Here is a 12,974-nt window from a genome sequence, read left to right on the forward strand (position 1 = left end):
GAATTCGGTGAATTTAGAAATTTTTGTTCGTATTGAACTGCATCTTCAGTGGTTATTACAGCAAAGATTGACTGGTATTCCTAATGTCGTCCTATTACTTTTCCAAAATAATATTGTTTATTGAAACTTCCTGGCAGATTAAAACTGTGTGCCCGACCGAGACTCGAACTCGGGACCTTTGCCTTTCGCGGGCAAGTGCTCTACCAACTGAGCTACCGAAGCACGACTCACGCCCGGTCTCACAGCTTTACTTCTGCCAGTATCTCGTCTCCTACCTTCCAAACTTTACAGAAGCTCTCCTGCGAACCTTGCAGAAGTAGCACTCCTGAAAGAAAGGATATTGCGGAGACATGGCTTAGCCACAGCCTGGGGAATGTTTCCAGAATGAGATTTTCACTCTGCAGCGGAGTGTGCGCTGATGTGAAACTTCCTGGCAGATTAAAACTGTGTGCCCGACCGAGACTCGAACTCGGGACCTTTGCCTTTCGCGGGCAAGTGCTCTACCAACTGAGCTACCGAAGCACGACTCACGCCCGGTCTCACAGCTTGTCTCCGCAATATCCTTTCTTTCAGGAGTGCTAGTTCTGCAAGGTTTGCAGGAGAGCTTGTGTAAAGTTTGGAAGGTAGGAGACGAGATACTGGCAGAAGTAAAGCTGTGAGACCGGGCGTGAGTCGTGCTTCGGTAGCTCAGTTGGTAGAGCACTTGCCCGCGAAAGGCAAAGGTCCCGAGTTCGAGTCTCGGTCCGGCACACAGTTTTAATCTGCCAGGAAGTTTCATATCAGCGCACACTCCGCTGCAGAGTGAAAATCTCATTCTGGAAACATTCCCCAGGCTGTGGCTAAGCCATGTCTCCGCAATATCCTTTCTTTCAGGAGTGCTAGTTCTGCAAGGTTCGCAGGAGAGCTTCTGTAAAGTTTGGAAGGTAGGAGACGAGATACTGGCAGAAGTAAAGCTGTGAGACCGGGCGTGAGTCGTGCTTCGGTAGCTCAGTTGGTAGAGCACTTGCCCGCAAAAGGCAAAGGTCCCGAGTTCGAGTCTCGGTCGGGCACACAGTTTTAAGCTGCCAGGAAGTTTCATATCAGCGCACACTCCGCTGCAGAGTGAACATCTCATTCTGGAAACATTCCCCAGGCTGTGGCTAAGCCATGTCTCCGCAATATCCTTTCTTTCAGGAGTGCTAGCTCTGCAAGGTTCGCAGGAGAGCTTCTGTAAAGTTTGGAAGGTAGGAGACGAGATACTGGCAGAAGTAAAGCTGTGAGACCGGGCGTGAGTCGTGCTTCGGTAGCTCAGTTGGTAGAGCACTTGCCCGCAAAAGGCAAAGGTCCCGAGTTCGAGTCTCGGTCGGGCACACAGTTTTAAGCTGCCAGGAAGTTTCATATCAGCGCACACTCCGCTGCAGAGTGAACATCTCATTCTGGAAACATTCCCCAGGCTGTGGCTAAGCCATGTCTCCGCAATATCCTTTCTTTCAGGAGTGCTAGTTCTGCAAGGTTCGCAGGAGAGCTTCTGTAAAGTTTGGAAGGTAGGAGACGAGATACTGGCAGAAGTAAAGCTGTGAGACCGGGCGTGAGTCGTGCTTCGGTAGCTCAGTTGGTAGAGCACTTGCCCGCGAAAGGCAAAGGTCCCGAGTTCGAGTCTCGGTCGGGCACACAGTTTTAATCTGCCAGGAAGTTTCATATCAGCGCACACTCCGCTGCAGAGTGAAAATCTCATTCTGGGAATATTGTTTATTGTAGATACGGGCTGTAATGACTGATCTTTCAAAAAACCAATTGTATGGGTTCTGTAACGGACGTTAGGATAAATCGTGTCGGGAAGAAAGACTAGGAAAAACCATTTTTTTTCTTAAAATCACTGTGGAGTGAACCTAAATGCTACCAAAAAACTTTCAGTGGTGGTAATATGGACCAAAACAAGACAAAAATGTCTAATAAACATGTGCTCTATATTACATACCTTAAGAGCTATGAGCATTTTTTCATCTTAGATACTACAAAACAAATCTCTTCTACTGCAAACTCATTGCTCTCCACATTTTGAGAACTGGTAGTACAGACCAAGACAAGGAAAAATTATCGAGTACATATGGGCTCTAAAATACATACCGTAAATTGGGGTAACTTGGACAGAAAATTAAGTTTTTACTGAAAATTAATATGTAATTAATGTACTATAATTTTGAAATTTTAAATACAGCATCTTTATTCCTTCCCACAGCAATGTGTTACAAAAATGAAAATGCTCTCCCATAACCCTTCTTCAAATGTTAATATGAATTGTGTTCCAAATCACCCCAGGACTATTTTGAACAGTAGTTGCATTTGAAACATGTAATAAGATGAACTGAAACATGTGAAACACATCTAACAAGCATTTTACTAAGAAAAATGCATTTATACTACCTCAACTTTACTTTAATGAATGCCAGTTAATATTTTTATATTATCAACCATTATTAACCATTAAATCTCTGAGCTTAAAAATGTTTTCCTAGCACAATGATGCTATAAAAAACAAACCATAACATTCATTAATTAAGACACCGCTTTAAATTACATGACGTCAATGCCTTCAAGAATTTTAGATACCATTCTTCCTCGTCAGAAATCAGTTCCTTTCACCTTCATCACAACTTGTGCTTTTGATACCACACACATGTCTACGACATCAGAAAAAAATAAATATTCTTATTTATCACTAATTTTCTTCCTCATGAAATTAACTTGAATATCGTCATGCAGCTTAATCCTTCCTACAAATAATTTTGAACAGTTAGCCTCTATAACAGGAAACTTAGTCAGGATAAAATTGTTTTTGGCCAGTGTCATTGGAGGTGTCTAGGAAGGTCCAGGTCCAGATTCCTCTTCAGTTGTAGTCTCAGAGTTTCTTGCTCCAAAAGTTTTGGATCATCAGCTTTCTTTTCCTTTCTGTCCACTCCAATATCTTCTGAAATTTCTGTCTGTGACATGACACTTTTCCCATGGAGAACTTCCATTTTTCTACCACGAGTTTTTGGGTTTCGAATTAACAGATCGATAACAAACATCTCTCAGGTCTTCCACAAAGGCGTCAGACCATACCTGTGTTGGGTCACCTGTTCCATTTTCCAAACTACTAACAGGTAAGAAAGATAAAACTTTTTCTGGATTGAAACGTATGATACCAGAAGCACGAAATCCTACAATAACACTATCTTGAATTTTCTCACCCATGTAGTGAAATGACGCCTTCGTGTCTTAGAGAAGTCGCTTTTTGGAAGAAAAGCCCTATGCCTTTCTTCCAATCAATAAGGCTTTTCGCCAAGCTAGCTTCATTGGGCAAAGGAATGCCACGTCTAGAGGCTGGCAGTTGTGTGTTACATTTGGGGGGAGGAAAACAAACTTAATATTGTTCTCCTCACATTGGGAGACTACAAACAAGGACATGTGGCTTGATAGATCGTATCCTTTCAGAACTTTGGCCCCTCAAGTTTTCTAAGGTACGGCAAAGCTATTGTCTGAAACCAATCTTCAAATGTATTGAGGTCAAACCATCCACTTTACTTTCTGTTGTAGGCTAAACCATTCACTCCACCTTCAGTCCAGGTTGGATAGAGATGAGTGGCCTTATGAACTACATACGATGGCAGAAGATGTCCATATCCTGTAGCAGCTATCATTACAGATGTAATTGTTTGGATGACTATGATTCTATGAGGATGTTTACATACCCTCTTGACAAACACTCTGACAGCACCAGGATCATCAAAGAAGTTGGTCTCATCATAGTTGACTATGTGGCTAGTTGGAACACCTCTCACAGTCTCTTCCAAATTTTTGAAATAGCTTGCTATTGCAGCTCTGTTCACTTGAGCTCTAGCTCTCTTCACATTGTCACTCAAACATACAGTCAGATTTTGTGCGGCGTGAAGGCAGATTTTCCACCCACTCATATCCAGGCCTATTGTCTTCAAATTTCTTTTCCACTCTTCCCCTTCGGTCTAAGTAGCTCTTTACAATAATCCATTACCTCATTTATCGTTAATGGCTGTCCCCATTCTGCACATTTAAATAGTCCTCTGATTAATGTCTTCTCTTCTTTTAAACTCAAAACAGTTTTTTTACCTATTTTCAAAGGATTTTCATTATTTGAAAGTGTATTAGGCGGTATTCCATATTTTTTGGATGCATTCCTGAGTGATGATTTACGTGCACTGACAACTTTCTACAGGCTTGCCTCGCTGTATTTTTGATAGCCAGCTGGCCAAATCTTCTTTTTGTATACCCGTGGCATGTTCCAGTTCAGCCTGAAAAAATATGATTTTGTACATTTATGCCTGCAAGTAACGAATAACATAAACAAATCTAACGTAACTTTTCATACATCATCACTGATTGTTGTCCTCCACAGTCCAATATAAGAGAACTGTATTACTATTACGAGAGTAGCTGTGCAACGAAATTATGACGATGCGGTCTGATACCCTGAAGAATTTTATTGAAGATAGCTGTGCAACAGTTTTTCCACAGTTTTAGAAAAAAAGATAAAGTTTACTCCTAAATACATTATTTTTAAAAAAATCAGATACCTCTTTGACACATACAATTTTTATATCACTGGAACAAATAATACCTGTTGTGACTCTAGAGGGCGGTTTTCATTAGTTACACCAAAGTATCACTCCAAAGCAAAGATTATTTGTTGAAATGAACACCGTGTTCAATTTCACCCCAGTACTCCCAAATCACCCCAAGTTAGGTACGTTAAAAGCTACGAGTATTTGTTCAGTAGAAGAGATGTGTTTCACGCTAACGAAGATGACAAAGTGCTTATGCACTTTAGGAACAACATTCACTGTCTCTTTTTCTTTTTTTGGGTCTGTATTACCACCTCTCAAGATATGGCAAGCAAAGAGCCTACAGCAGAAGAAATTTATTTCATAGTATCAAAGACAAAGAAGTGTTCATAGCTCTGAAGGTATTCATTTAGAAATCATGTTCACTCGCCTTTTCGTTTTGTTTTGATCCACACTACCACCCCCTCAAGTTCGTCGGTGCAGATCTGGTTTACCCTATTTGTGCTGTGGGGCACGACTTTTGAAATACCTCGAGTATACTAGCTTTTGAAAGATACAGGGTGTTCCATTTATCTGATGACCGCTTGTGCGGCGCAGTAGATGCCGGAAAGCGAGCTCTCCGTTGCCCGGCGATCATATGCCGTCTCACCCGTCTACTGCTGCGGTACGACATGACTACATTTAAAAAATGAACAAATTAATTTTGTACTCACCCATATCAGGCAAGGAGATGCTGGAACTGCCTGCCATTATTTTTCACTCATTTCTGACAGCCACTCAAGAAGTTATTAATCACACGATATAATTTTCTCTGAGATATTGAAGTAATGAATTCACTGGTATTATCCTTCAGTTCCCCTCTAGTGTGAGGATTTGTTGTGTAGACTTTGTCCTTCAGCCCCCCCCCCCCCCCCCCAAATAAATATCGCACAGAGTTTGGATTTCCAGCGGCCCAGATATTGTTACTAATGACTCGTCGAACACATCGTGAATTGCGTGCGAAGAAACATTGGCCGTGTGATCCCCTGCCGAATCCTGTTAAAAAAATATACGAAGCTTCGATCTCTTCCACTCATTTTATTAAAAAAACGGTCGCAGAATGTTTTACGCATATCTTTCACTTGCAGCTGTCTCATTAAAAAAGAGGTTCCTCAAGAAGCACAACATCTACATCTACATCTACATCTATACTCCGCGAGCCACCTTACGGTGTGTGGCGGAGGGTACTTATTGTACCACTATCTGATCCCCCCTTCCCTGTTCCATTCACGAATTGTGCGTGGGAAGAACGACTGCTTGTAAGTCTCCGTATTTGCTCTAATTTCTCGGATCTTTTCGTTGTGATCATTACGCGAGATATATGTGGGCGGTAGTAATATGTTGCCCATCTCTTCCCGGAATGTGCTCTCTCGTAATTTCGATAATAAACCTCTCCGTATTGCGTAACGCCTTTCTTGAAGTGTCCGCCACTGGAGCTTGTTCAGCATCTCCGTAACGCTCTCGCGCTGACTAAATGTCCCCATGACGAATCGCGCTGCTTTTCGCTGGATCATGTCTATCTCTTCTATTAATCCAACCTGGTAAGGGTCCCATACTGATGAGCAATACTCAAGAATCGGACGAACAAGCGTTTTGTAAGCTACTTCTTTCGTCGATGAGTCACATTTTCTTAGAATTCTTCCTATGAATCTCAACCTGGCGCCTGCTTTTCCCACTATTTGTTTTATGTGATCATTCCACTTCAGATCGCTCCGGATAGTAACTCCTAAGTATTTTACGGTCGTTACCGCTTCCAATGATTTACCACCTATGGCATAATCGTACTGGAATGGATTTCTGCCCCTATGTATGCGCATTATATTACATTTATCTACGTTTAGGGAAAGCTGCCAGCTGTCGCACCATGCATTAATCCTCTGCAGGTCTTCCTGGAGTACGTACGAGTCTTCTGATGTTGCTACTTTCTTGTAGACAACCGTGTCATCTGCAAATAGCCTCACGGAGCTACCGATGTTGTCAACTAAGTCATTTATGTATATTGTAAACAATAAAGGTCCTATCACGCTTCCTTGCGGTACTCCCGAAATTACCTCTACATCTGCAGATTTTGAACCGTTAAGAATGACATGTTGAGTTCTTTCTTCTAGGAAATCCTGAATCCAATCACAAACCTGGTCCGATATTCCGTAAGCTCGTATTTTTTTCATTAAACGTAAGTGCGGAACCGTATCAAATGCCTTCCTGAAGTCCAGGAATACGGCATCAATCTGCTCGCCAGTGTCTACGGCACTGTTAATTTCTTGGGCAAATAGGGCGAGCTGAGTTTCACATGATCTCTGTTTGCGGAATCCATGTTGGTTATGATGAAGGAGATTTGTATTATCTAAGAACGTCATAATACGAGAACACAAAACATGTTCCATTATTCTACAACAGATTGACGTAAGCGAAATAGGCCTATAATTATTCGCATCTGATTTATGACCCTTCTTGAAAATGGGAACGACCTGCGCTTTCTTCCAGTCGCTAGGTACTTTACGTTCTTCCAGCGATCTACGATAAATTGCTGATAGAAAGGGGGCAAGTTCTTTAGCATAATCACTGTAGAATCTTAAGGGTATCTCGTCTGGTCCGGATGCTTTTCCGCTACTAAGTGATAGCAGTTGTTTTTCAATTCCGATATCGTTTATTTCAATATTTTCCATTTTGGCGTCCGTGCGACGGCTGAAGTCAGGGACCGTGTTACGATTTTCCGCAGTGAAACAGTTTCGGAACACTGAATTCAGTATTTCTGCCTTTCTTCGGTCGTCCTCTGTTTCGGTGCCATCGTGGTCAACGAGTGACTGAATAGGGGATTTAGATCCGCTTACCGATTTTACATATGACCAAAACTTTTTAGGGTTCTTGTTTAGATTGTTTGCCAATGTTTTATGTTCGAATTCGTTGAATGCTTCTCTCATTGCTCTCTTTACGCTCTTTTTCGCTTCGTTCAGCTTTTCCTTATCAGCTATGATTCGACTACTCTTAAACCTATGATGAAGCTTTCTTTGTTTCCGTAGTACCTTTCGTACATGATTGTTATACCACGGTGGATCTTTCCCCTCGCTTTGGACCTTAGTCGGTACGAACTTATCTAAGGCGTACTGGACGATGTTTCTGAATTTTTTCCATTTTTGTTCCACATCCTCTTCCTCAGAAATGAACGTTTGATGGTGGTCACTCAGATATTCTGCGATTTGTGCCCTATCACTCTTGTTAAGCAAATATATTTTCCTTCCTTTCTTGGCATTTCTTATTACACTTGTAGTCATTGATGCAACCACTGACTTATGATCACTGATACCCTCTTCTACATTCACGGAGTCGAAAAGTTCCGGTCTATTTGTTGCTATGAGGTCTAAAACGTTAGCTTCACGAGTTGGTTCTCTAACTATCTGCTCGAAGTAATTCTCGGACAAGGCAGTCAGGATAATGTCACAAGAGTCTCTGTCCCTGGCTCCAGTTCTGATTGTGTGACTATCCCATTCTATACCTGGTAGATTGAAGTCTCCCCCTATTACAATAGTATGATCACGAAACTTCTTCACGACGTTCTGCAGGTTCTCTCTGAGGCGCTCAACTACTACGGTTGCTGATGCAGGTGGTCTATAGAAGCATCCGACTATCATATCTGACCCACCTTTGATACTTAGCTTAACCCAGATTATTTCACATTCGCATTCGCTAATAACTTCACTGGATATTATTGAATTCTTTACTGCTATAAATACTCCTCCACCATTGGCGTTTATCCTATCCTTGCGGTATATATTCCATTCTGTGTCTAGGATTTCGTTACTGTTCACTTCCGGTTTTAACCAACTTTCCGTTCCTAATACTATATGCGCACTATTTCCTTCAATAAGAGATACTAATTCAGGAACCTTGCCCTGGATACTCCTGCAGTTTACCAATATTACGTTAAGTTTTCCTGTTTTTGGTCTCTGAGGACGGACGTTCTTTATCAACGATGATAATGTCCTCTCTGGTAAGCCGTCAGGTATTTTATCGTTTCGCCCAAGGGGGGGTCCCTCTAACCTAAAAAACCCCCGTGTGCACGCCACACGTACTCTGCTACCCTAGTAGCTGCTTCCGGTGTGTAGTGCACGCCCGACCTGTCTAGGGGGGCCCTACAGTTCTCCACCCAATAACGGAGGTCGATGAATTTGCAACCATTATAGTCGCAGAGTCGTCTGAGCCTCTGGTTTAGACCCTCCACACGGCTCCAAACCAGAGGACCGCGATCGACTCTGGGCACTATGCTGCAGATATTAAGCTCAGCTTGCACTCCGCGTGCGATGCTGGTTGTCTTCACCAAATCAGCCAGCCGCCGGAAGGAACCAAGGATGGCCTCAGAACCCAAGCGGCAGGCGTCATTCGTTCCGACATGTGCTACTATCTGCAGCCGGTCACACCCAGTGCGTTCAATAGCTGCCGGAAGGGCCTCCTCCACATTACGGACGAGACCCCCCGGCAAGCACACCGAGTGCACACTGGCATTCTTCCCCGACCTACCCGCTATTTTCCTGAGGGGCTCCATAACCCGCCTAACGTTGGAGCTCCCTATAACTAATAGGCCCGCCCTCTGTGACTGTCGGGACCTTGCCGGAGAATCGGCCACTGGCCCAACAGGCGAGGCATCCTGTGGTGGCTCGGAAACGATGTCATCACCACTAGGAAGCACCCCGTACCTGTTGGAAAGGGGTAAGGCAGCTGCCACGCGGCCAGATCCCACCTTCGCCTTTCGGCCAGGCACGCGAGAGCCCACCACTGTCCGCCATTCACCCTGGAGTGATGGCTGACCGGTAAGATGCTCACTGCCGGAAGACGCAGCGACATCAGGGGTTCCATGTGATTCCAAGGCCACCGGAGTAGGCATAGGTCTCACCACAGTTGCCCCAACGCCACTACGAGCCGACGCCTGCGCCTCGAGCTCGATGAGCCTAACAGACAAAGCCTCCACCTGCCCCCGAAGAGTGGCCAATTCTCCTTGCGTCCGCTCACAACAACCACAGTCCCTACACATGACTATGTTTACCCTACCCTATACGGTGACAAATTCCCAAGATAATCTTCTGATGAGCTACTCTGATAATCAAGAAACACTCACTGAAATACGAGACGCGAAAACTACGCTAGGTTTTCCCAGAAAAACTATTTAAAAGCTAAGCGCAGCAAATAAGTACAAAAACGCTTTATACAAACAGTACTCGCTGCTGCTGGTGCTCTCGCTCTGGCTGTCACAAGACAACTGCTGATTCAAGTGACTAGTGGCTAACGGCCGCGAAACAAACAAAAGACGGTTTTAGGGCGCTTTCTGTTCTAAACGATCAAGAAAACACTAAGAAATCTAACACGAAAACTACGTAAAGTTTTATCAAGAACTGTTAGTTACTATGCAGAGCAGATAAACACAAATAGAATCCCTTCCTTAGTGGAAGGTCGTAAACAAAATGCAAAATAAACGCTTTATACAAACAGTACTGTGCTGCTGCTGGTGCTCTCGCTCTCGCTGTCACAAGACAACTGCTGATTCAAGTGACTAGTGGCTAACGGCCGCGAAACAAACAAAAGACGGTTTTAGGGCGCTTTCTGTTCTAAACGATCAAGAAAACACTAAGAAATCTAACACGAAAACTACGTAAAGTTTTATCAAGAACTGTTAGTTACTATGCAGAGCAGATAAACACAAATAGAATCCCTTCCTTAGTGGAAGGTCGTAAACAAAATGCAAAATAAACGCTTTATACAAACAGTACTGTGCTGCTGCTGGTGCTCTCGCTCTCGCTGTCACAAGACAACTGCTGATTCAAGTGACTAGTGGCTAACGGCCGCGAAACAAACAAAAGACGGTTTTAGGGCGCTTTCTGTTCTAAACGATCAAGAAAACACTAAGAAATCTAACACGAAAACTACGTAAAGTTTTATCAAGAACTGTTAGTTACTATGCAGAGCAGATAAACACAAATAGAATCCCTTCCTTAGTGGAAGGTCGTAAACAAAATGCAAAATAAACGCTTTATACAAACAGTACTGTGCTGCTGCTGGTGCTCTCGCTCTCGCTGTCACAAGACAACAGGTCTATCTGCGCTCCAGTGTCGACAGTTTTGGCAATTAACATGCCCGTGTAAATGGAAACAAGTCTCGTCTGAAAACAGAATGAGGTAAGGATCCATTTCACCGCCATTCACTTGTTTCAAAGCCTGTAAGCAAAACTTAACCCTGCGCGCAGGATCACCAGGTCGAAGTTCTCGTACTACTGATACCTTATAGGGCTTTAGGCCAAGAAGATCTGTACATTTGTGTACAAAGGTGCACGGTATTTGTGTTTGCTGCCAAAGACGTCTAAGAGAGTTTTTCGCGGAATTTTCCAGGCGGTATGCAGTGTCATCGAGGCGAGATTCTATGAGCACTGTACGTCGTCGTTTACGCTTCTTGTCTTGAACACTTCACATTTCACGAAATTTATTCACTATTTTGTGAACCGCATCACGACTCGGAACTCTAACACCTGAAAACTTCCGTTCAAACAATCTCCAAATAGTACGAGCGGAATCTATACGCACTGTACGAATTGTAAACAAACACTCGTCTTGGAATTAATTAATTCGCTCTCGCCATTATTGCGTTCGCTGATTCTGCTGTTGCGTACATGCACAAACTATGAGTCTGAAATACTTTTATCGCGAGTGTTAGCTAGCGAACAGCTGTTGGTGGTAGTCGGACTCAGGGCTGCTTGGAGAGAAGTAACATTAGGACACGTCGCAGCCTGCCCAGACCGTGCTAGCAGAGCTGGAGGAGATTTTGGTATTAATCGAGGGATTTTTGAGAATTCGCCTTTTTACTTCACGTAGTTGTTGCTTTCTTGCGCACTGGAGGGATTTTGTCAGATTTGTGCATGGATGCATTGAAAGTAATATCCATATCTTTGTTGTGAGCAGATACGTGGTTATTGATTATAGACATTGTGGAATAATTAAAGTTTCTGCAAATATAACTGTACACAGAAAAGAAGGGTTTGAGTAAAGTTTTGTCAATGTATAAATCTTCAATTTTCGGAATATAGTAAACGAAAAGTTTTTATTAATTCCGTTCACTTTTTACACTGCTTGAGGCTTATTGACTAAGCCCCTCATGATCATTTGATTTCTGTAAGATTATAACAAAGGACAAGCTGCATCAGTATTTGAGACCGTGCCTTGCTCCCTTCATGGATCGCAGTGCTTCTTTTGAATTATCTTAGCACGTTCCTGTTGCACGGAAACGATTGTGACAATCGTGTTAATTTCTGTACGTTGGTGTTAAGATAGGATACTTCCCAGATGTATTATTTATTTTGTTCACTGATGAAGCCACATTTACCATATATGGAAAGATAAACCGTCGGAACATGCACTATTCGTCTGTTGACGATTTCCCGTGGTTTCGTCAGGTGGAATGTGAACGTGTGGTGTGGGATAGTGAACCATCGGCTAATAGGGTCGTGTTTCATAGACAGAGCATTGAATGCGCACAAGTATCACGGCCTCCTATTAGACCATATTCGGTCGGCCGTTGTGGCCGAGAGGTTCTAGGCGCTTCAGTCTGGAACCGCGCGACCGCTACGGTCGCAGGTTCGAATCCTGCCTAGGACATGGATGTGTGTGATGTCCTTAGGTTAGTTAGGTTTAAGTAGATCTAAGTTCTATGGGGCTGATGACCACAGATGTTAAGTCCCATAGTGCTCAGAGCCATTTTTTTGTTAAGTCCCGTGGTGCTCAGAGCCATTTGAATCATTTTAAAAGACCATCTTGCACGGTTGCTAGAAGACGGTCCTCTGTAGACTAATTTGAATGTAAAAAGTCCCATCTCATCTCTAGAAGGAGCCTGTGGTACCGACGTTATGGCTATCAAGTCAATAGAGCACCAAGTACTACAGCTATCTTTACGAATTTCACGAATTGTTCCCAAATCATAGGAATTGATGCAGGGGACCTCTACCTTGGCCGGTCCATTCGCCAGATTTTACGCCTTTGGGAAAAGCTAAAAGATGCCGTCTACAAGGACATACGAACTACACCCGATGATATGCAACGTCGTTTTACTGAAGCCTGCTCTGTCATCTCCGCTGAAATGCTAGTACGTGTGCAGCAGTCGTTCCATACGGGAATGGGAGTATGTATTGCCGCTGCCCGTGGTCGTTTTGAACACAACCTATGAATGTACGTTATCACGTTACTGGTGAGAATCCATATAACTCGTGTATGATGCGTTGTTCATTAGTGTGCGCCAGCGCAGGTATTGTACAAGCGTCGGTGTGGGAACTTTTCAAAATACCACATCTCGTAAACGACTCGCTTTGGAATAAAAAAAAATGGTTCAAATGCCTCTGAGCACTAT

The 12,974-nt window shown here is 43.4% G+C and overlaps 2 non-coding genes across 2 annotated transcripts; both read left to right on the plus strand.

The window, feature by feature from the left end:
- The first annotated feature begins 975 nt into the window (after positions 1-975).
- Positions 976-1,050, plus strand: Trnal-caa (transfer RNA leucine (anticodon CAA)). Its single transcript has one exon. It is a non-coding gene; the product is annotated as a tRNA-Leu (tRNA).
- Positions 1,051-1,275: 225 nt separating this feature from the next.
- On the plus strand, positions 1,276-1,350 carry Trnal-caa (transfer RNA leucine (anticodon CAA)). The gene has a single exon. It is a non-coding gene; the product is annotated as a tRNA-Leu (tRNA).
- Positions 1,351-12,974: the final 11,624 nt, after the last annotated feature.

The sequence above is a fragment of the Schistocerca cancellata genome, chromosome 2 (assembly GCF_023864275.1).
Source record: "Schistocerca cancellata isolate TAMUIC-IGC-003103 chromosome 2, iqSchCanc2.1, whole genome shotgun sequence".
In the NCBI taxonomy this organism is placed as follows: domain Eukaryota; kingdom Metazoa; phylum Arthropoda; class Insecta; order Orthoptera; family Acrididae; genus Schistocerca; species Schistocerca cancellata.